The sequence below is a fragment of the Hyperolius riggenbachi genome, chromosome 3 (genome assembly GCF_040937935.1).
Source record: "Hyperolius riggenbachi isolate aHypRig1 chromosome 3, aHypRig1.pri, whole genome shotgun sequence".
Lineage (NCBI taxonomy): Eukaryota > Metazoa > Chordata > Amphibia > Anura > Hyperoliidae > Hyperolius > Hyperolius riggenbachi.
This window is the reverse complement of record NC_090648.1, coordinates 423,139,326-423,164,917: the sequence shown is the minus strand read 5'-3', so window position 1 is coordinate 423,164,917 and position 25,592 is coordinate 423,139,326. Positions and strand designations below refer to the sequence as shown.

General features: G+C 47.4%; 1 pseudogene; it reads right to left on the bottom strand.

Annotated features, from left to right (window-relative positions):
- Window positions 1–1,597: 1,597 nt before the first annotated feature.
- Window positions 1,598–15,559, bottom strand: LOC137560769 (protein SEC13 homolog; annotated as a pseudogene).
- Window positions 15,560–25,592: the final 10,033 nt, after the last annotated feature.

Below are 25,592 nucleotides of genomic sequence, written 5' to 3'. Positions count from 1 at the left end.
CTATTAGTGGCATATTGTGTGTGCATGCTGGGTGGGGGTGACACAGGCTGCCTATTAGTGGCATATTGTGTGCGCATGCTGGGTGGGGGTGACACAGGCTGCCTATTAGTGGCATATTGTGCGCACATGCTGGGTGGGGGTGACACAGGCTGCTTATTAGTGGCATATTGTGTGCACATGCTGGGTGGGGGTGACACAGGCTGCCTATTAGTGGCATATTGTGTGCGCATGCTGGGTGGGGGTGACACAGGCTGCCTATTAGTGGTATATTGTGTGCGCATGCTGAGTGGGGGTGACACAGGCTGCCTATTAGTGGCATATTGTGTGCGCATGCTGGGTGGGGGTGACACAGGCTGCCTATTAGTGGTATATTGTGTGCGCATGCTGGGTGGGGGTGACACAGGTTGGCTATTAGTGGCCAATACTGGGTTAAAGTTCCTCTTAATGTGCATATGGCTGAACCTCTCAAGTTTCAGGATTACCCTGCTGAACCTCATCAATAATACAAGAGCAACTGGGTCTCATCTCTGCACATCTGGGGAGAGACAATACACAGGATGACAATGTACTCAGATCTAGACTGTAAACACACTTGGTCCTGCACAAAACACAAATAAAGCATCTCCTACAAAATCTCACTCATGTCCACACCAAGACGTACCACTTTTATGGCATTAAAGGACAACTATCGATTAACATGTTTTCTTAAACTGGCCTGGGAATAGCTTGTGTAGGTGTTCCTAAATACTGCTGTATCTGTACCCATGCTCATCTCTTCCTTTAATGTTATCAAATTCTTTTCATGGAGTGGTGTTGGGACCAGGGCCTTGGATCAGTGAATGATGAGGGGAGGGGGAAATCCCTTTCCCTACATATGTTAACCCTGTATGTACTTTATATATTTAGCAGATGACAGGTCTAAACTGCAGCTGTAGTTTTGTCTCTCTGAATAGCTCATTCAGAGAGATAAAACACAGGCTTTTGAAGGTTGTCTGTCTAAGGATACACTGACATGTGCAGAGCAAGCAGGCTGAAATGTATCCATCTGCAGCATAAAAAAACATTCTCTTTTGTGTGTGTAACCTAATACCAAGGCAAGATTTTCATACTAAAGTATTTTGCTGTAGCCTTCTGAAATATGCAGAGACCAGCACTGACTGTATTGTCACTTTTCTCATAAAGCACAGACTCCCCTTTGCTAAAAAATCATTCCAATGCAGCTACAATCTAATGAATTACAGCTTTTGCCTCTTATGTTAATGTTTACGCAGCTACTTAGACATACTTTGTACATTGTAATTTTAGAACACTTGGTTATTGATAGTTGTCCTTTAATGAAAACACAGAGCCTTCCTACTTTTTCCTGCTGTTGTCATACCTGGTGCAAAAGGCTGTAACGCTATGGTGGAGATGGAGGATAAACTGCTGCTGCCTGCACAAGAGTGAAGGGAAAACACTTCACACAGGAGCCAGAGAATGACTGCCTGAATATGTATACTCTGTGGAGAAAAGGAAAAACATTGCCTCACGCGGTCACATCAGCTCTTACAGAATTACAAGCTGAAGCATGACCAAATATTCAGATAAGTAATGCCTCTTTTGTATAAACAATTATCTTTTAATTGCCCTGGGTGCTGCACCATCTAACAATCTGATAAAATATTGAGAAAAAATCTGCAGCAAGATAGTGTAGTCCCGTGATCCCGCGCACACACAGGTGGGGGCGCTGCGGTTTACAGAGTTGGTATTTATAATAACTGCAAATTGTCCAAGTTTGATTTCACCTCTCTCTGATAAATTAGTGAGGATGTTGTCTGTCATACAGGAAGTAGAAATTAATAATTTTGTTAGTCCAATCAAGGCTAGACGTCACTGCTCGTTCTGCTGCCCTTCTGTAACTGCAGACACTGCGCCTTGTCCTTTGTTTACATCACTGATGCAAGCCCATTGGCCGTCCACAGACTCCTATCACAGGGTCACCTGTAATCAGAGGAGAAACATATCAATTAAGCATATAGTTGGAGAAAGATTTCCAGACTATGGCCAGTCTTTTGTATGTAGTGCAGGTGGCTGTATTTGCTACTCTCAAATGTGTTCTCCTTGTCCCTGCACAGGCGCACGCTACCTCCCAGTCCCTGCATGGAAGCACACGACCTCCCAAGTCCCTGCACCGGCGCACACGACCTCCCAAGTCCCTGCACCGGCGCACACGACCTCCCAAGTCCCTGCACGGGCGCACACGACCTTCCAAGTCCCTGCACGGGCGCACACGACCTCCCAAGTCCCTGCACGGGCGCACACGACCTCCCAAGTCCCTGCATGGGTGCACGCGACCTCCCAAGTCCCTGCACGGGCGCACACGACCTCCCAAGTCCCTGCACGGGCGCACGCGACCTCCCAAGTCCCTGCACGGGCGCACACGACCTCCCAAGTCCCTGCATGGGTGCACGCGACCTCCCAAGTCCCTGCACGGGCGCACACGACCTCCCAAGTCCCGGCACGGGTGCACACAACCTCCCAAGTCCCTGCACAGGTGCATACAACCTCCCAAGTCCCTGCAGGGGCGCACGCAACCTCCCAAGTCCCTGCACGGGCGCACGCAACCTCCCAAGTCCCTGCACGGGTGCACGCGACCTCCCAAGACCTTGCACGGGCGTACGCGACCTCCCAAGTCCCTGCACTGGCGCAGGCGACCTCCCAAGTCCTTCCACGGGTGCACATGACCTCCCGAGTCCCTGCACGGGCACATGCGACCTCCCAAGTCCCTGCACAGGTTCACGCAACCTCCCAAGTCCCTGCATAGGGCTGCACTGGAATTACCTGCCTGTATACTATTCTGCAGGGCTGTGGAATTGGTACAAAAATTATCCGACTCCTCAGTTTATGAAACCACTGACTGACTTTCAGGTACCCAAAATTGCTCCGACTCCTTAGTCTTATACTTACAGTATACTATATACTATTGTCTTATACTTACCAGAGCTGTGGAGTTAGTACAAAAAACATCTGACTCCTCAGTTTATGAAACCACCGTCTCTTACTCCAGGTACCCAAAAATTGCTCTGACTCCTCAACTCCACAGCCCTGCTATTCAGCCTACTAGATGGGGAGGGGTTACGTTAAGGAATCTGAAGTATGTGGGATATGGAGGTTGACATATTTATTTAATTTAACAGTGCAAATTGCCTGGCTGTCCTGCTAATACTCTTCCTCTGATACTTTAAGCCATAGACCCTGAAGAAGACAAGACAAATAACATTTATATTGCGCTTTTCTCCTGGCGGACTCAAAGGGCCAGAGCTGCAGCCACTAGTGTGCAATCTATAGGCAGTAGCAGTGTTAGGGAATCTTTCCCAAAGTCTCCTACTTAAAGGGAACCTAAACTAAGAGGGATATGGATGTTTCCTTTTAAACAATACCAGTTGCCTGACTCTCCTGCTGATCAATTTGCTGCAGTAGTATCTGGATCTCACACCTGAAACAAGCATGCAGCTAATCCAGTCTGACTTCAGTCAGAGCACCTGATCTGCATGCTTGTTCAGGGGCTGTGGCTAAAGTATTAGAGACATAGGATCAGCAGGAGAGTCAGTCAACTGGTATTATTTTAAAAGGAAAAATCCATATCCTTCTCAGTTTAGGTTCCCTTTAATAGGTGCTGGCTTACTGAAAGGGAAGCGCTTGGATTTGAACCTTGGTCTGCCGTGTCAGAGGCAGAGCCCAATACCAGTACAGATCAGATGTTTCTGACAAAAACCTGACAAGATTAGCTGGATGCTTGTTTTAGGTGTGTGACTCAGACCCTACTGCAGATAGTAAAATCAGGACAGTCAGGCAACTGGTATTGTTTAAATGGAAATAAATATGGAAGCCTCCATATCCCTCTCACTTCAGATTCCCTTTAAAGTACCTGCTCAGCAGCTTCTGCACCAACCACTTCCTGCACGACAGTTCTCCTGAGCAGCAGTCCGCGGTCGCAGACAGCGTCGGTGTCATACAACTTTTCACTGTATTTATGTAAATTAGGAGACCAGAAAAAAGCGTATCCTTTTAGCGGCGCGCCACTACACCAGTTAATCACCAGTATACAGACAAAGATAAGTACATAGCAAATCATTTTTTTCATAAAGATGAGCTTGAATTTTTAATATGTGCAAAAAATTGATTCACAAATCTTCAAAAGAAATTCATCTTAAGACACGACATCCCATAAAAAAGTGCAATATCAAAACAGTAAGATTAATTGTTTTTATAAGACGACAACATCAACTTGTTGTGGACTCTCCCTTGGTCGGTTCAGCCTGTGTGTGGTGTTTTTCTATATTTGGAAGTGGTGATTCCTGGCTTGGTTGTTGTCCAGATGCTGCTCCATTTGTTGCCCTATTCACATTGCAGGTGGATATTCCTGGCTTAGTTTTGGTCCAGATGGTTTTCCATCTTATGCTGTGTGTATAGTGCAGATGTACAATTGTTTGTGAAGGCCTGAAGAAGGGTCTACCTGAAACAAGTCAACGTCATCTTTTAAAAATAATTGATCTAACGGTTTTGATATTGCACCTTTTTATGTGTTGGCGTGTCTTAAAGGGTTCTCTGGTATGTTTAAAAAAAAGCTAAAACTGACACTTAAGTGGGGCTTCTATTGGCCCCCTGCAGCTGTAATGTCCCGTGCCATCCTTCTCCGATGCTTTATTCCCCGCCGCCGGTAACCTGCTAATTATTCATCTAAACAGACGAATAGAACTGCGGCTGCGTGTCTGCGCTCCCGCGCGCAGGAGCGAGCATGCACGTCATTGGAAGCTTACTGTGCAGACACAGTAGAAATTTTCTTGTACTGCCCCTGCGCAGTAAGCTCCCGATAACGAGCGCGGACACGGCCGCACAGCCGCAGTTCTATTTGTCTAGTTAGACGAATAATTAGCAAGTTACCGGCAGCGTGGAACGGAGCACCAGAGGAGGACGGCACAGGACATTACAGCTACAGGGGGCCGATAGAAGCCCCAGGTAAGTGTCAGTTTTAGCTTTTTTAAACATACCAGAGAACCACTTTAAGGGCCAGTGCACACCAAAAACCTCTAGCAGATCCGCAAAACGCTAGAGGTTTTTGAAGCAGATTTTCAAAGCATGTTTAGAGAGATTTTATAAACATGCCTAGCGGTTTTTGGAGCGTTTTTGTATAGCAGATTCCATATATTTTTACAGTAAAGCTGTTACTGAACAGCTTCTGTAACAAAAAAGGCCTGGAAAACCGCTCTGATCTAGCGTTTTTCAGATCAGTTTTCCACTTTCCTATACTTTAACATTGAGGCAGAAACGCCTCAGAAATCTAAAAAATGCTGCAGCCCCCGAGTTTGCGTTTGTAGGAAAAACGAACCGCTCTGGTGTGCACCATCCCATTGAAATACATTACCCAAGCAGTTTTCAATCAGCTAGCGTTTTTAAAAACGTTCCAGAACCGCTCTGGTGTGCACCAGCCCTAAGATCAACTTCTTTTGAAGATTTGTGAATCAATTTTTTGTACTTTTTGGATATGTTACGGCCAGAACCCGAAGTCTGGCTACTTCGGGTTCAGGCCGGTCAAAATGCGAAGTGGCCGGGCACCTGCGGCCAATGGTAGAAATGAAAAGTTTCCCAAATGAATTCATATCCCGGCGGCGTTAAATGAATGAATTCCCGGCGGCATTATGTGACCGGATGAAGCCGTCTCTTCGGCTGTGCCTCCTCTCCTCCCCCTGCCCCTCTCCTATGCAGCTGTGGCAGCCGGGGACCACGCGTGTCCCCCAGGATCGTTGGTAGCGGCAGGGAAGCAGAGCGGGAAGGCTGCAGACATCGCTTCTGCCAGCAGCCACTCTGCAGAGGAACAAAAGGCAGGATTCCCTGCTGCTACGAACAACTCTGAGGGACACGCATGTCCCCGGCTGCCAAAGCTGCATAAGAGAGGGGCAGGGGGAGGAGAGGAGGCAGAGCCGAAGAGGTGGCTCCATTAGGTCTGCGGCTTCATCCGGTCACATAATGCCGCCGGGGAATTCATTCATTTAACGCCGCCGGGATATTAATGCATTTGCGAAACTTCATTTCTAACATTGGCTGCAGGTGAACAGCCACTTCGCGTTTTGACCGGCCAGAACCCGAAGTGGCCAGACTTTGGGTTCTGGCCGTAACAGATATATTAAAAATTCAAGTTCATCTTTATGAAAAAATTAGGGAAATTCTCCTAGATAGAGACAAAGACAACCTCAGCAAGGTCATAGAAGCTATACATATATATTTCTACAATATCCAACAATTAAACAAAATCGTTCTGGAGTTGGAAAGTCAGAGGAAATCTCCACAACAGGAGCCCAGAAAGCTGCAAAACCCCTCCCCTTTACCGCTATTCACACTGCACCAGCTCTGACTTCCACGGGCCACAAATGCTCTTCTTTGTATTCACAAGGGCAGGTGAGCACGGACATGGCTACGCATCTTGTTATCTCCCCTGGACACAGCCTGGATGTTGGCGGTGATGGACCAGCTCACGTGCCACACCACATCATTGAATTTATGCAGTAGTTTTGGTGTCCAGCTGCTCATGGCACGCATGTCCAGATGTAAACTCTGCTGTCCTGTAAGACAGACCCAACAATGGTTTGTTACAACAGAGCTGGATTACCGCAGATGTATGGAATAGAAAACTCCTCTTCATGTTTACCTGAGAGCAGCAGGCTATAGTGCAAGTAGGGAGACCAATAGAGGGAGCCCAGGCCACATCTCTCGCCCAATCACTGTGTGCCTTTAGCTTCTGGTCTTCCTTCCACTGACCATCCCTGAATAAAAGGAGAGAGTGCTGAACACTTTCCTCATTTACAAAGAGGTGCCTCCTCTCCACCACTGCCCTGTCAGGAGAGCTCCAACTTACCTCCAGATCTTTACCAGGTTGTCACAGCCACCAGACACAAATCTGTTGATGTAATTTGGCCTCTGTCCAGATGGCCGCTGATCCACCAAACTGCAGGCACCACTGAAGGGGCCCAACTCACAGCATTAAACCTGATCTATGGAGGGACAAAAGCAGAATTATTTACCATCAGCTTGGTAGAGCCAGCACAGCAAAGGCCAGAAACAACATGCAGAGAACCTCACACTAATAAGCTTAAAGTAAACCTGTATACACAACTGCCCTTTGGGGGTACTTACCTCGGGAGGGGCAAGCCTCTGGATCCTATAAGGCTTCCCTGTCCTTCTCAGCAGCCTCAATCCAGCACTGGCTTCCCCACAGAAACGGCCACCACAGTATTGACATCATTGAGCCTCATGCAAGCTTGCCAATTGGGCGCGGCAGAAATAGCCAAGCATCTGTGCAGTGGAGTAGACCTGATTAGGCTCGGCTATTTCCACCAGAGCTCAAATGGCAAGCAGCTACTGCGCCTGTTCGGGAAACCAGTGATGGAAGCCGCTAGTTCACAATCTGGCAACAACTTTCCAGGGAGCCAGCGTTGGATTAGAAGTGCTGAGGATGACGAGGGAAGCCTTATTAGTATCCATGGGCTTCCCCCTCCGAGGTAAGTACCCCCCAGGGGCTCTTTTTTTCTTTAAAGCAATTCTGAAGTGAAGACAACACAGAGGCATGACAGCACATATGAATAAGTACCAGCATATGTGGGCAGAGCCTCTAATAGGCAGACTGCTCCCATTGCATCCAAAACAGATGCTAGAATATGCATTAACTACCCTAATCTCTAATTAAAGGGAAATGTCATGCAAACATAGTATAACCTGGCAGCAGCTAGCAATAAAGTAGAACTTACATTTTGTATAGAGCAGGGAGAAATGGCAGTGCTTCGTAAAGCCAGGCCGCATTTGTTTGCATGCTAAAAAACTGTTTTGGAAGCTAACATCCTCCATTAGCCTATAAAAGGCTCTGGGCTGGATGTCATTCAGATGCAGCCTGGCTGCCTCTTGGTTGAAATAGTAAGGCTCAAAGTAATATTGAAATAAAGATAGATACCTTCTAGATCCTCACCCCATGCCCCTGGTCTACCGCTGTTCAAATGGTGTCACCGAGTACTTCCGAAGACTAGCTGTTCTGTATTACAAGGTGCTAGTCCAGGCTCACAGCTGCACCTGTTCTCAGAACCACTCAGAGAGGCAAGTGTTTCCAAAGCCTTCTAAGGAGTCCCAAAGGCTCTGGGATCTCAATGGAGGCACGGCGCTGAAACAATGGCATGGAGAGGACTGGGAAGGCTCTATGGGATTCAGAGCCATCCCTCTACATAGGTGAATATCTAACTTTTTTTTAGTTTCACTTCAGTATTGCTTTAACCACTTCCAGACCACGCTATTTGAAATCTATGCCCTGTTTGGGACCTGTTATCCCTGCCAGGGAGTACATTTCAATTAGCCCGCTGCACACTACCGCCGATTGTGCCGATCTCCCGCCACTGCAGCTTACTCGCCCTGCTGTCAGTACGTGCTAACAGGGTGTGCTGACAGTGACCTGAATATAAAACAAGACTGAATATACAGTGTCATCTGGGGGCCAAACGTGCACTGCTGCAATTGGGAAATGTACATTGTTAGCGTTTATTCGGGTTTTGCTTTTTTTCCCCCGCAAAAAGAAAGCTCTCTTTTTCCTGCACAATCCATGCCTCGGTAATTACAAAGTATTCCAACGCATTAAAAAAAAACACAGGACAAATGTGAAAAATCACATGCGGAAAACACAATTGCAAATGCGGATGCGCTATTGCGGAAACCAGTGAATCCTGATCAACGGCCCATAGGGTTGCATTGGATCTAATGGTCCAATAATTCATTTAGATCGATTTTCAATAGATTTCATCCTGAAATCTATTGGAAATATGTTCCTAGTGTGTGGCACACATCAGATAGATTCCTGTCAGATTCGACTTAACAGGCATCTGACAGAAATCTGATGGTCGAACTTGCTGCAAATCTATCAGTGTATGGCCACCTTTACAGTGTAAACACAATGGCCCTGATTCACAAAGCGGTGCTAACAGTTAGCACCCTGGTGAAAAGCCCTTTATCACGCCTTGGGCCTGATTCACAAAGCGGTGCTAACAGTTAGCACCCTTGTGAAAAGCCCTTTATCACGCCTAAACTCAGTTTAGGCATGATAAGTTTAGGTGTGATAAGTTTAGGTGTGATAAGTTTAGGCATGCTAAGTTTAGATAAGTTTAGATCGCTTGCAAAGTCCCGCACGCAAAGCAGCGCCATTAAACTTTATACAAAGTGTACCAGTCTTTGCTAGCGTAAAACTTTTGATCAGCTGTGCACTGCGGTGCTAACGCAGTTGGCGCTTAAACTTATCATGCCTAAACTTATCACACCTAAACTTATCATGCCTAAACTTATCACACCTAAACTTATCACATCTAAACTTATCATGCCTAAACTGAGTTTAGGGGCTCGATTCACCAAGCGGTGCAAAGTGTTAGCACCGTGGTGAAAAGGCCCTTATCACGCCTAAAGTCACTTTAGGCATGATAAGAAGAAACTCGCGCGAAGTTGCCGCGCGTACGCGCATACGCGCGTAAGTGCGCGCGCAACACCCGACGCTTCGCGCGGAGCTCCCATTAAGCCCTATGGGACTTTGCGCGCGCTCTCACGCGCGTACGCGCGAACGCGCTTACGCGCGGTAACTTCGCGCGAAGAGCAGGAAAAATCGGTGATAACTCAGTGGTGAAAAGGTCATCACGCCTAAAGTCTTTTAGGCGTGATAACTAGGTTATCACCGCTTTGTGAATCGAGGCCTAGGCGTGATAAAGGGCTTTTCACCAGCGTGCTAACTGTTAGCATCGCTTTGTGAATCAGGCCCAATGTGCGTAGCCCTCACCATATGCACATTGCTGATCTTCTTGACATCCCATGGGCTGTCCCCTGTATAGGTGAGTAGAGAAATGGCGCCGTCTGAACTTCCGCAGGCCAGCTTTAACCCGAAGTCGTGTGGGGCCCAACACATGGGGCCTGATTCACAAAGCGGTGCTAACAGTTAGCACCGTGGTGAAAAGCCCTTTATCACACCTAGGGCCTGATTCACAAAGCGGTGCTAACAGTTAGCACGCTGGTGAAAAGCCCTTTATCATGCCTAAACTCAGTTTAGGCATGATAAGTTTAGGTGTGATAAGTTTAGGTGTGATAAGTTTAGGCATGATAAGTTTAGGTGTGATAAGTTTAGGCATGCTAAGTTTAAGCGCCAACTGCGTTAGCACCGCAGTGCACAGCTGATCAAAAGTTTTACGCTAGCAAAGACTGGTGCACTTTGTATAAAGTTTAATGGCGCTGCTTTGCGTGCGGGACTTTGCAAGCGATCTAAACTTATCTAAACTTAGCATGCCTAAACTTATCACACCTAAACTTATCACACCTGAACTTATCACGCCTAAACTGGCTTTTCACCAGCATGGTGCAATGGTTATCATGCCTAAAGTCTTTTAGGCATGCTAACTGGGTTAGCACCGCTTTGTGAATCGAGCCCTTAAACTCACTTTAAGCATGATAAGTTTAGGTGTGATAAGTTTAGGTGTGATAAGTTTAGGCATGATAAGTTTAGGTGTGATAAGTTTAGGCATGATAAGTTTAAGCACCAACTGCGTTAGCACCGCAGTGCACAGCTGATCAAAAGTTTTGCGCTAGCAAAGTCTGGTGCACTTCGCATAGAGTTTAATGGCGCTGCTATGCGTGCGGGACTTTGCATGCTATCTACACTTATCTAAACTTAGCATGCCTAAACTTATCACACCTAAACTTATCACACCTAAACTGGCTTTTCACCAGCGTGGTGCAATGGTTATCATGCCTAAAGTCTCTAACTGGGTTAGCACCGCTTTGTGAATCGAGCCCATGGAGTTCACTGCATAGGAGACAAGCTGCAAGAGAACCCCACTATGACCATTATATTGCATGGATTTACTATCCACAACTGGAACTGATCTTTATTGATAATAAGACATGCAAAGTCATCTGAGAATGTCTGACCTCACAGACTACCCAGTTAGGGTGGGCAAAACCAAAACTGATATTTCAATGTTTAGTTGAGGCTAAATAAGTAATCATTCTTTGGTTTCTCTAGGATACAGTGAAAGGGGGGGGGCAGCACCCATACAAAGGAGAAGGTGCGCCCAAGCAAACAGCATTCCACACCACCGGAGCTCTTAGTAGTTTATCTGTTACTATGCCCATGTGGTGCCTTTTATATAGGTAAAACTAAACGAGAGCTACGTGCCAGGATCTCTCATCATGTTACTAACATAAGGAGTAAGAGCACGTCCAATCTCACCCCGGTGGCCAGGCATTTCAAAACCATGCATGCTGGCAACCCAGCTCAGATGCGTTTTGTTGGCTTGGACCGTATTCATGCATCTCAACGAGGTGGGGACATGGATAGACTTTTATTACAGCGAGAATCAAGGTGGATTTTTGACCTGGGGGCGACATCACCCCCAGGTTTGAATGAAAATACCAGTTATACTTCCTTTTTGCCTGTTTGAGGTCCCTGTGTGCCCACCTCTTGAAACTACTCTCCCTGGTCGCGTGCGTCTCCTCACCGGTCTGTGTGGGGGGGTGGCCCTCCCTATATTCTTTGCTAAACACTAGCTTTATAAGGTGAAATTTCTCTCATTGAGGATGCTTGAGGCATCCACACTATGTGGGGCCCCTTATGGTTGCCCCCTCCCCTTGTTCTTTGCATTCATATATTATGGCTTACCATTAACGTCTTGCTGTTTATAATTAATATATGAATTTCATTTCGAGTTGAAATCCCTATTTGAATATATATTTTTGGATAAGATACCTGGGTGGGGTCTTGGTTTCTCTCTCCGGCCTGGTTTGTGGCTTGGACCGGCTCCTCCCGCCCCCTCTGGCGGTGTCGCCTGGTGTGGTTGGGGCTTGGTGGGCGCGGTGTTTGGGGGGTGTGCGGTTGCCTTTGGCCCGGCTGCCCCCCGCCACCGTGTCCATCCGCCCTGCCCGCCCCGTGTGCGACGTTCGGGCGGGTGGGCGGGGTTTGGCGGACGCGCCGGCGGGTTGCTAAGGCGACCGGCCGCCGTGTCTGCCTGCCCCGCCCACCTGCCCGGCATTGGCCGCTTGTGGGGGCGGGCGGGGCCGGCCTGGCGATGACGTCAGGCCGGTGGGGGGGGTTTAAGATCCCCATGGAGGAACATGGAATCTGTTGCACACCTCCAGTGGAAGCCGGAAGTCCGGCGAAACCAGTCGAGGACGTATGTGCAGTGTCCCGGCCTCCATGCTGTCTTCTTCCCCGCACGGATAGAAGCCTCTGCCTTCCCTACAGCCAGTCCGGTGTCTCAGCCATACAGGAATCAATCTCCATACGGATAGAAAACCTTGTTTATCCGGACAACTATCCGGACACTTATTCAACACAGGCATTGATCTCGGAGGACATCACATTTAGCAACACGGTACTCCAGGATATCCATTGTGGACACGTAAGCAGCCCCACGGGCATGGCTTTTGTTTATGTATGTGGACTGCTTCTCAAAATCATTATACAAGTGAGTGGCGTTTAACTGATGACACTGAGCCTCTTGGTGAACTTGCAGCTTGATTTGTGGCAGCTATATCACTTGGCCTGAACCCTGCATGTGCCTCAGTGTGGTGCCAACCTGCTTGCCTCAATGTGCCTCAGCTTGTTTATCCAATGCCTGACATCTCTGGAGATTATGTTCTGAGATTGAATTAATTTTATGTGACTGTCTTGCTTTTTCCCGGCTGGAAAATCCCCTTGCTTGCACTTATCTGCTTATTATCCACTCTAAGACTGGCTGTATGCAACTAACCAATCTTTGTGCTGGCTGCAGTAATTTGCCGGTTCCTCACTTCAAGACTGGCTGCATGCTATTAACCAATTTTTGCACCGGCTGTGGTTTATATCTACATATATTTTTGTGATCCAATTCGGGTGAACTGGACGTCCAGAAAAATTTATTTATTTATTTATTTTTTTCAATGACATAAACCCACATGATATTACAGTTTATAGTTAGTGTTTACACCATCTCTTTGGGGGATCTGTGGGGTAGTGGCAGGGGTTTGAGGTCGGGGTGGGAGGCTGGCTTGGGGGCACATTTTTAATTGATGTGTTTTATTGTTCTATAGATTTGGATTAATAAAGTTGAATAGGTTATTACAGTAACTAATTGTATGTGATTTGTGCTCAATCGGGTCATACCCACCTTTTTCTATCTCACCCCTTTTTTTATATATACGGAGCTGTTAGATGCAGGAACCAAATCGTGCAGGTACCACCGATGTAATTAAAGCTTCTTTATTGATCACATCAGATAAAAATCAGCAAATACAATGACAGGCCGCTGTTTCGAGCAATCAAGCTCTTTGTTAAGTTTATAAAACTGCAATAAAAGAGTGTCCATCCAACTCACTTATATATCCATCATAGACCAATATGGTGCAGCACATCATCCATCCAATCAACAGGCGCCAGGTCATAAGAGGACCTGATGGGGAACTGCATAGGACGGGTAAACCCCGCCCCCTCCAAAATTCACACGTTGCCCAATGTTTAATCTCATGCCTAGCTTGAAACAAAAACAACCTAGGCACTACTATGTCTCACAGCGCTGTATACTTACTGTCCATATGCTCACTGTATCACCCTCAAAGGCATCTTATACCGCCGTACTATGAACATGTGCCTGGGCCGCCGACCAATCAGCTGGCACAAAGCGCCTCCCCTCACTAAGTGCTGACATAGGCAGAAGACATCTCCGCTGTCAGTAGCTAATAGTAGTTGCCGCCAACCAATCAGTGGCCAGCGTACGCAGCGCACAGCCAAACAGGAAAGAGCACTGACGTGTGCGAAAGTATCCACACCGCAACAAATAACAATGCACCTCAGAGGAAGGGGGGCGACCAATCCTATACAACCCTTTTGTATGCTGAAACCGCTGACCAATTAGCGGTCAGCCAGCACACAGCACAAATCTGCAAGTAGGCAGATGAATCCCAGAAGCCGTGCCATGCACGGCTATGGGATTCGCTGCCTCCCGCATGAAAAAATGCTGCAATGTCGTCTGAATCGATTGCAGCATTATCCCCATGGCAGAGTTTCGCCGCGCAATTTGCTTGCGGGGAAACTGCGGATTCAGCCCGATTTCTGCAGCAGTGACCCTTATAGCATGCCATCTCAGATTTCTTATCTTTATAATCACTTTGCTCTGTTGCTCACTTCTTTTCCAAGTGCTGTACCAAAACCTGGCTCTTATAATGTCATCAGTCCAGCCCATAATCTGCACAGAGCATGAGCAGGATTTCCCAGGCATATTTGCATGACGGGTAGGACAAAATGCTGAAGGGGAGGACAAAATGCTGAGGGTGTACTTGCAACACTCTTGCTTCAAGAAAGTTACTGCGACTTCATTCCTGACAAAGATGCTTTTCATATTAAAGAGGAACTTCAGCCTAAACAAACATACTGTCATTAAAGAGAACCAGAGATGAAGCAACCTCATGTATTTTACCTTATAAATCAGTGGGAACATGACAGTAAACACCTAATCTGCTCTTTGTTACATTGTTCTCTGTTTAATTTGCCTGTTATCACCTCTAAGATAAGAATCCCGACTAAGCAGTCGGTCTGGCTTTGCTACAGAATAATTATAGCTGAGACTGTGTTCTTTGCTGTCTTCAAGTCCAAGCCTGCCCCCTGCTGGCTTTGCTCAGGAATCATTATAGCTGAGTCATTATAGCAAAGCCAGACTCAATGCTCAGTCCGGGATTCTTATCTCAGCTAGATAACAGACACTTTTAGCAGTGAGGATGGAACAGAGAGCATGGTAAATGTTTTCTCTAATGTTCCCACTGATTTCTATGGTAAAATACACAAGGGTGCTTCGTCTCTGGTTCACTTTAAGTTACATTAGTTATGTTAATTAAAATAGATAGGTAATATAATCTCTTACCCACCTTGTTTTTAAAGAACAGGCAAATGTTTGCGATTTCATGGGGGCAGCCATCTCTTTGGTCGAAAGGAGGTGACAGGGAGCATGAGACACAGTTCCAACTGTCCTGTGTCCAGATCACCCCTCCCAGTTGCTAGGCAACGAGAACAAAAACATCAGAAATCCCATCATGCTTTGCACAGCATCAGGGGAAAAATGCCCAGGCAGTTTTCTTTGATGGGGCGCCACTTAGCTTCTGTGCAGCTAAAAATTAGGCTTTGGTAAGAAAAACTAAGTTTTGATGCTGTGAAACTGTTAAGCAAACACCAAACCTTTTCAGTGCTGCTGAGTAGATTTTTAGTCTGGAGATTCACTTTAAACAAAAAAATGCCCACTGTTCCAGCCCCACAGATGACATCTCCAGACATTACCACTACTTCATGATTAGATCAGAATTTCCTACCACTAATGTCCCTCTCCAGCTGATATGGAACGACAAGTCATAAGGCTCTCCTTGTCAGCAGGATGTTACCTGAGGAGTCATGGCCGGTGTACTTGTACATCTTCTCCCAAGTGCCGTTTTCCTCTTTCCAGATGACGACTTTTCTGTCATAGGAGCAGGAGGCCAAGATGTTTCCATACATTGGGTGAGCCCAGGCTACCTGCCACACCGGCCCCTCATGCCTGAAAAGAACAAGCAAATCTGTGAGATGGCCTTCCAGGAGGACCCTCTGCAGCTAGGAAATGATAGGATGGATGGTAGGCTGACATGAAATCATATACATGTGATAAGATTAAACTGTAACACTACATTAAATGAAAAGCACTTGTCGAGCTTCCAAAGTGCCCAGGATGAAAGGTCCAAACGTTTTTGGTGTAATTATTTAAGGTAGGATTTCAACACAATGGGCTTGATTCACAAAGCGGTGCTAACCTACTTAGCGTTCCTAAAGACTTTTGGGCGTAATAACCATTGCACTAAGTAGGTTAGCACCGTTTTGAGGAATAAAGTGGCGCGCAAAGTCCGGTGCACATGGAAAGTCGCATAGGGTTTAATGTGCGCAGAGTTTATTTTATCACGCCTAAACTGTGTTTAGGCGTGATAATGGGCTTTTCACCAGCGTGCTAACTGTTAGCACGCTTTAGTGAATCAAGCCCATTGAGTAGGGCTGCTCAAATCCGAATCCGGGAGATACCCGGATAGTTGCTATCCGGATATCTCCCAGTAAACCTGTGCAGGGTGGGCGGGGGGTCAAGCTTACCTGTTTGATGTCTTCTTCAACCGTCCTTGGCCCCTTCCACGATGCGTCCCACGTGCATCACGTGACTACAAACACTTCCTCCTTCACCCCGGAAGGAGGAAGTGTTTGTAGTTACGTGACCGCCGCGTGGAACGCATCGTGGGAGGTGCCAGGGACGGACGAAGAAGACGTCAGACAGGTAAGCTTGAAGCCCCCCGCCCACCCCGGACAGGCTTACTGGGAGATATCCGGATAGCAACTATCCGGGTATCTCACCGGATTCGGATTTGAGCAGCCCTAACAATGAGGTTGATTAACTAAGCTTTGCTGCTACAGCAGCGAGTGTTATAATCCCCTGTGCACGCTATGCAGCCATAGCATGCACTGTTAAATTACACTGGGCTCAGATAGTTTAAAGATAGCTCAGATAGTTTAAACACTCCACTGAACCCGCCCAGAGCCCGGCAGCTCCATTGCCTTAAAAGTACGATATTCCTGCACTTTGATTGGCCCAATAGCTTGACTATTAAAGAGAGTCTGCAGCGAGAACAGATCTCGCTTCAGACCTCATATATAGCAGGGGCATGTGTGCCCCTGCTAAAACGCCGCTATCCCGCGCCTTAACGGGGGTCCCTGTCCCCCCAAATCCCCTCCGTAATGCGGGGGAGCGTTTCCGCATTGGGGCAGGGCTAACCGCCGCAGCCCTGCCCCACGCGCGTCTGTCAGACGCATATCTCCGCCTCTCCCCCGCCCCTCTCAGTCTTCCTTCACTGAGAGGGGCGGGGGAGAGGCGGCGATGCGCGTCTGATAGACACGCTGGGAGGCAGGGCTGCAGCCGTTAGCCCTGCCTCCAGGAAGAGAAATGTAGAGACCAAGTCTGCGACCAACTTTTGCGGGGGGTGGGTTGGGGGTGAAGGGACCCCCGTTAAGCCGCGGGATAGCGGCGTTTTAGCAGGGGCACACATGCCCCTGCTATATACCAGAGCTGAAGCGAGATTTAGTCTTGCTTCAGTGTCTCTTTAAGTGACAAGCAGCCTACAGGGCCAATCAAAGTGCAAAAATATCGCACTTTGAAGCCACTGGACCCCGCGGGCGGGTTCAGTGGAGTGCTCGTTAAGTATAACAAAGCACTCCTTAAACTGAGCCCAGCATAATTTAACAGCGCACGCAATGGCTGCATAGTGTGCACAGGGAATTATAACACTCGCTGCTGTCATTAAGCTGCACTGCTGAAGCAGCACAGCTTAGTGAATCAACCTCAATGTGATTTAGTACTGCATTAGCCTTTTGTAAATCTAAACCTTGAGGGCCCTTTCACACTGGAGCGTTACAGTGCGGTAAATTTACCACACCACGCCCCTGGGCAATGAAAGTATATTGGGGAGTTCACACTCCCCAAGCTGCGGTATACTGCGCCGGAAGTGCCCTATCTAACGCGCTTCCAAACTTATGGTACCGCGCGGCTCCTGGGGCGATCTGTGTCAGACTGGAAGTCATGTAAGTCTAAGGCAACACACCTGTCTTTAAAAAACCCACCACAGTTTTCAGCGTCGTGCATGCTCAGATGCGAATTTTAGAAACACACTTCCGCGCATGGCATCGATCGCCCAACAGGAAGTGAGCATCACTTCCTGTTGGCCAAATGCCAGACAGGGACTACCAAGTACTGACACCGCACCGCTGCCACCAAACTGCAGTATGAAGCTGGCCTGATATAGATATGCCCAACCCAAACAATGGATCCCTCCTTAAAGTGTACCCGAGATGATTTTAAATGGTAAAAAAGAGACACAAAGGCATGTTCTCATCCGACGGACATGCCTCTGTGTGCCCTCCTTGCCACTCTCGATCCCCCTGCACCTCACTAGTCCCCTCCCCCCCGAATCTGCTGACAAGCAGCTTGTCAGGAAAACTAATGGGGGAAGGACATCCCTTGGAGGAGAGTAACTCCTGCGTAACGCTTCTTCCCCGCCTATCAGAGTCTTCTCACTGGCTCTCCACTGCCCGCTCCCTGCCTCTCCCCCACCCCATCCATGACAATCAGCGCTCAAGAGCACCGAGCTACATCTGCAGTGTCGTGACCCCAAAGGTCACAGAAGTAAAAGTAAAGGATTGCAGCTCCCCCCCTCCTTCCCCCAGACTAGGTAGCATGCTACCATCTTTATTCTCTAATAAACAATGCCAGTTGCCTGACCATTGTGCTGATTCTTTGCCTCTAATGCAGGGCCGGCCTTAGGTTTCACAGCGCCCTGAGCGTAACCAGATTTTGGTGCCCCCCCAACCCCCATTCATCCTACACGCACGCACGCACGCACACACACACACCCTTTTATCCTGAGTTATCTTCTATGAGATAATTTTCATCTTCACTTTAAAATAACTTTTCCGGAACTGTATTTTACATTTGGAAAAGTACTTAAAAGTTTGTGAAAAAGTGCTATCAAAATTATTGTATTTTCTTGTATACTTGTGGTTTAAAATGCATTTTATGACAAGGTGTAAAAATATCACCTAAGAGAAAACTCAGGAATCTGCCTCCCTTAGGCCCCGTTTACACTTAATCAGTTAGTATGCGTTAGTACGCGTTTTTTCCCATAGCAGTGCACTGGGAAGAAGATTTCAGTTAAAACGCGTTCAGTGTGAAAGGAGCCACAGGAAAACATGGTACTTACTTTGAAAATCAGTTTTCTTTCAGTTTTAACTGAAAGTGTAAAAGGGCCCTAAGTAGGGATCTGCCTATATATACACTAAATGGTGCATCTGCCTACATATACAAGACTAGTAGCCTATATACACTAAGGGGGGATCTATCTATTATAGGCAGATCCCCCCCTTAGTGTATATAGGCTACTAGTCTTGTAGGCAGATCCCTCCTTAGTGTACGGGTAGCACGGTGGCGTAGTGGTTAGCTCTCTCACCTTGCAGCACTGGGTCCCTGGTTTGAATCCCGGCCAGGGTACTATCTGCAAGGCGTTTGTATGTTCTCCCTGTGTCTGTGTGGGTTTCCTCCGGGCACTCTGGTTTCCTCCCACATCCCAAAAACATACAGATAAGTTAATTGGCTTCCTCCTAAAAAATTGTCCCTAGACTATGATACATGCACTACACAATACATACATACATACACATATGACTATGCTAGGGATAGATTATGTGCCCCTCTGCGGGACAGGACAAGACAACATATATTCTGTACAGCGCTGTGTACTATGTCGGCGCTATAAATACTTAGTGTATATATAATGCATACACTAAGGGGGATCTGCCTAATATATATACACTAAAGGGGGGATCTGCCTACATATACAAGACGAGTAGCCTATATACCATAAAGGGGGGGGGGTTATGCCTATTATAGGCAGACCCCCCCCCCCCCCCTTTTAGTGTATATAGGCTACTAGTCTTCTAGGCAAGTCCCCTCCTTTAGTGTATATATAATAGGCAGATCCTTAGTGTATGTATATATAATATATACACTAAGGGGTATCTGCCTATATATACACTAAAGGGGGGATCTGCCTACATATACAAGACTAGTAGCCTATATACACTAAGGGGGGGGGGATCTGCCTATTATAGGCAGATCCCCCCCCCCCCCTTAGTGTATATAGGCTACTAGTGTAGGCAGATCCCCCCTTTAGTGTGTATGTATATAGGCAGACCCCCACTTAGTGTGTGTGTGTGTGTATATGTATATGTATATATATATATATATATATATATATATATATATATATATATATATATATATACATATACATACATATATATACATATATACACACATATATATATATATATATATACATATATATATATATACATATACATATGTATGTATATATATATATATGCTTAGGCTGCCTACCAGATCTATATACCATTAGCATATATATACACAGAGCGGAGCCTTACTTTTACTACTGGACTGGACTGGACTGGTCTGGTCTGGTGTGGTGTGGGGTCCGTCAGTTGGGGAGATGGAGCCCGGGTCCCGAGGGGACAGTCACACCCAGTCACCCACTCCACTGTCACACAGCCAGGTCAGGGTGGCTGCACTGTGACGCCGCGCGCTTCCAACCTCCTCCAATCATGGTCACGGGGGGGCGGAGACTCTCACACTGTCTCCGACCCCAAGAGGCTGCAGCAGTTGTTGCTGGTCTTCGCCCCCATCACCCCCAGCGGCACCAGGGGGCGGAGTCAGTCAGAGAGGGAGACAGTCGGGTGGCGCCGCGGCGCAACTAATCCGGAGCCCGCAGCTGCCGCAACAAGTGAGCTGAGCATATACAATATGCGGCCGGGCGACAGGAGAGCGGCGCGGCGCCCCCCCTGGAAGCCGGCGGCCGGCGCCCTGTGCGACCGCTCCGGTCGCACAGGCCAAAGGCCGGCCCTGCTCTAATGCTTTGGCACTGGGCATGCAGATCAGATGCTTTGACTGACAGTCTGAACTCCATTGGCTGCAGAGGCATATCTAGAGAAAACGGCGCCTATGGCAAGCACTGAAATTGTGCCCCCCACGCATCAAATTGTAAATCCAGCTGCAAGAATACTTGACATGAAAATAAAGATTGTTCTTTTACTCAACGTATTCTTGTGGTTCCCTCGCTGACCTCCTGGTCCTCATCCTTTATCCGCTGTGAGACCCAGTAAAGTGTGCATCTTAGCTAAGTCGTGCACTACTGCCCCTGCATTGGCCTGGCGGTATGCCTACTTGGTCACACTCCCGTGCCTGGGAGCATTCTGCGCCTGTACAAAATTTTCTACGGGAGTGCGATCAAGGTGCCCCGTTGTCGGCTAACGCATGTGCAGTAGTGCATACAGTTTACAGGGCTGCACAGCACATCAAGGATGAGGCCCGGGAGGACGAGGGAACTTCAAGACTTCAGGACCTGTATTCTCGAAGAAGCCCCAAGTAAGTAAAGGACATCTTGTGACCAATCTTTGTTTTAAATTAGAGGAATCTTATGACACTTATTTACAATTTCCATTCTACAGCAGGCTCCTGCCCACATTTCAGTTCTTCTTACAAATTTCCATCCATTCTACAGCTGAAGATCTAATGTTGGAAAAGGGTGGCCTGCTGTAGAATTGATGGAAATTGTAAGAATTAAAATGTGGGAAAGCAGGTGCCTGCTAGATTATGGAAATGGTAACTAAACTGAGTGAGATCAAAAGTGGAACAGTGGGAAAGTAGTTGCCGGCTGCTGCTGCAGAATAGATTTTGTAATAATAATAATGTGCTATTACAATACAGGTAGTCCCCGGTTAACAAACGAACTAGGGACTGTAGATTCATTCCAACCCTGAATCTGTTCTTAAGGCGGAACACTCTGCTATCTCTGTCCCCTGTACCTCCTCTGTGGCCCCCTTGGCTTCCAGTGTCCCCCTCTGTGTCACCACTGTCCTCTGTACCTGCTTATACAAGTTTAAAAGCCATGTTTTCTTTGAATTTTTTGTGGAAAAAAATATTTTGACTTTTTTTCCCAGAAACATAGAATTCATGCTGTTCGTATCGGTGGATCATTTGTAAGTCGGGTGTTCGTAAGTCGGGGACTACCTGTACTTAACCTCATTTCTAATTATCTTTTGATTTATAACTTAATTTCAGCTCTGCCTCTGTGACGTGCCTCAGTCTGGCTCTTAGCAGCACAGCGCGTGCAGTCACTGCCTATGTGTGTGTCAGACAGTGCGCCTGCAGCTACAGCTACACACACTTTCCTCCTCCAATCCTCTCCCACCCCCATCAGCCCCAGCGGCACACAATACAATCCTCCATGAAGCCAATAAGGAGGGAGCAGCGCTGACGTTGCCAGAGCATCCCTGATGTTGCCATGGCTGGGTCGTCATGCGGCCAATCAGGGTAGGAAGAGGATGCGAGCGGCGTCTGCGTTGACATGAGAACAAGAGAAGCTGCTGGTGGGAAGGTAACGGGCACTGCGACACAGTCCTCCTCTCCTTCTTCTGTACGGCCTGGGCGACTTAGCGGTAGCCGCGTTGGTGAGCAACAGAATCGTGGAGCACGGACTCGGACCTGAGGGAGGGGGGAGATGTACTTGCTTACTGATGCTCCCTCCCCCCACATGAGTGACAGGGGGTGCCTTTGGCAGGTGCCCTATATGCACCCCTCTAGATACGCCTCTGATCTCTATCCCAATATTGTTCTTGCAGCTGGGTGCCTCCTTTGGTGGTGTTGTGCACCAATGATGCCATAACCTCATTGCCCGTCACAGATCAGCGATCAGGATCTGCCCTCCGTTCTTCACGTCGAAGATCTTGACCTATCTGTCGGAAGAGCAAATAGCCAGGCGCGTACCATAGTAATCCATCTGGGCATCATGCTAGACAGAGAAAGAGAACAAACATCAGAAAACATCAACAGAAGACCAGGGCTGTGGAGTCGGCACAAAAATCCACCGACTCCGTCTCCTCAAGTTAGGATTCCACCAACTCCGACTCCTTTAATTTGCATATTACAATCTTGTTGATTGAAAGTATGTAACATGAAATGCATCTATTAACTGCCAACGCTTAGGAATTTTAAAATACAACTGAAGTGAGAGGGATATGAGGCTGCCATATTTATTCCCTTTTAAACAATACCAGTTACCTGGCTAGCTGGCTGATCTTCTGCTTCTACTACTTTTAGTCATAGACTAAAACTAGTGCTTGGTAAGAGTATTTGTGGAAGACAGGAACAAAGAACATCTATCAGGCCCTAGGCAATGTGACTGTGGGTACATGTAAGAGTGATGTGCAGGTACTCTGCAGGGGAATAAGGAGATTCTTCCTCTATTACACATTCTTCATGTGCAATCTGAACATGGATCAGGCCCTAGGCAATATAACTGTGGGTACATGTAAGAGTGATGTGCAGGTACTCTGCAGGCGAATGAGGGGATTCTTCCTCTATTACACATTCTTCATGCACAATCTGAACCAGGTTTATGAGTGCTAGTCAACACTTCTGTGTTCAATGTGCACAACATTCTCAGTTATTTCCCTGCAGCTCCATAGGGAGTGCATATGTATAGTACTACTGTGTAACAAAGTAAGCCTGAGACAAATGAAATTAAAGCTGTATACATACCGGTACATGTATAGGGCTTCCTCAGGCTTATCAGTCCCTCACTGTCCTCCTCTGCCACCTGGATTTTCTGCTATGGGTCCAGGTACTTGAGCCAGTCGGGCGTACTGTGCATGCACACACTCCGCCGCTGAGAGCGTACTACACCTGCGCTGCACTATTGCACAGGTGCAGAATATTCCTGGCTGTGGGAGCGGTACACGGCCAGACTGCGCTGACTGGCTGAATTACCGGGACTTATAGCAGAAGATCCAGGTGGCGGAGGAGGACAGCGACTGGATTAGCCTGAAGGGGGCTGGAGGAAGCCCCAGTTATGTATAACATTTTTCTTTTCTTCCGAATCAGGTACCCTTTAATTCGTAGTCACCAAACCAAATTTTAACAACATATCAAATTATTTGATTTCATGAGCAAAGGGAGTGCATACATTTGCATAAACCAGCATCAACGCAGGGGGTCCGTTAAAAATGGCGCCAGTTATCGTAGTTAAAAAACGGCGCCCCATAGAGAACCACTATCGCTAGTTATTTTACGTTTTTGACAGCTAAAAAATGGCGCCGGCTTTAAAAATGATATTTATCGTTTATATTTATATTTGTATTGCTCCCAAACGATATTTATCGTTTTAACCCTTGCTTTGCTGCCGTTTGGAAAATATCTGCCCGCCAGCTTTAATGTTTAATAGCAAAGCCCCCTTAAAAGCTACAAACACCAAATTTGCAGGGAATGTTAAGAAGAAAATTGTGAACAAGAGGAAAAATTTTTTTTTCAGAAAGACCTTATAGTTTTTGAGAAAATCGATTTTGAATATTCTTCTTCTGACCGTGGGAAAATTAAACGCCCGCCGACTTTAGCGGTTAATAGCAAAGCCCCTTTAAATGCCAGAAACACCATATGTGTAGGGAATGTTAAGAAGAATAGTGGGAACACGAAGAAAAAAAAATTGTTCAAAAAGACCTTATAGTTTTTGAGAAAATCGAGTTTAAATCTTCAAAGAGGAAATATATCTATTTAAATCGCGTACTGACATTTCCATGGAAACTTTTTCCGCCGACTTTAGCAGTTAATAGCAATGTCCCCTTAAATCCTAGCAACACCAAATTTGCAGGATATGTTAAAAAGATACTGGGAAACAATATTTAAAAAAAAAATAGAATTTTTTTTTTTTAAATTAAATTTGTGGGTTATGTTCAGAGTGTGGGAAATGTTTTGAAAAAAATGATGTGGGGTCCCCCCTCCTGAGCCTCTGTAACCCCTTGTCTCCCATGCAGGCTGGGATAGCCAGAATGCAGAGCCCCGGCCGACTGGGGCTTCGCACCCTGAGCTATACCAGCCCGCATGGTCCATGGTATGGGGGGGCTTCGGGGGGGAGGGGCGGCCAAGCCTTCCCCTCCCCCCCCGGAGCCCTTGTCCAATCCATGGACAAGGGGCTCTTCCCCACCTCCGGTGCCCCAGGAGGAGGTGGGGGCGACGACTCCCTGGGGGGGGGGGGGGGTTCATGGTGGCATCTGGGAGTCCCCTTTAAGAAGGGGACCCCCAGATGCCCACCCCCCTCCCAGGAGAAATGAGTATAGGGCTACTTTGTACCCCTTACCCATTTCCACAAAGGGTTAAATGAAATAAAAACACAACAACGAGAAAAGTCCTTTAATGTTCTAAATTAACCAGAAATACTTACCTGTACCTTTAAGAAAAAAATCCCACGTCAATTAGGTCCCACGACAGTATCCTCTGTCTTGCGACCTTCTGTTACATCTTGATTGAAGATCTCCGCCGCCCCGACGCCACACACGCCGCCTCCGCCGCACTGCTCTTAGCTATACTTAGTATAGCTAAGAGCAAAAAGCATCTTTAAATTTTAGCTCCAATGGTCCCCATTGGTTCCTTAACAGACCAATGGGGCTTGGCCGCCCCTTCCCCCCCGGAGCCCCCCCACACCATGGACCATGCGGGCTGGTATAGCTCAGGGTGCGAAGCCCCAGTCGGCCGGGGCTCCGCATTCTGGCTATCCCAGCCTGCATGGGGGACAAGGGGTTACAGAGGCTCGGGAGGGGGGACCCCACGTCGTTTTTTTTTAAACTTGGTATCAATTTTTATTTTTTTAATGTTCTGAGTGTGGGAAATAAATTTAAAAAAAAAACGACGTGGGGTCCCCCCTCCCGAGCCTCTGTAACCCCTTGTCCCCCATGCAGGCTGGGATAGCCAGAATGCGGAGCCCCGGCCGACTGGGGCTTCGCACCCTGAGCTATACCAGCCCGCATGGTCCATGGTGTGGGGGGGCTCCGGGGGGGAGGGGCGGCCAAGCCTCCCCCTCCCCCCCGGAGCCCCTTGTCCAATCCATGGACAAGGGGC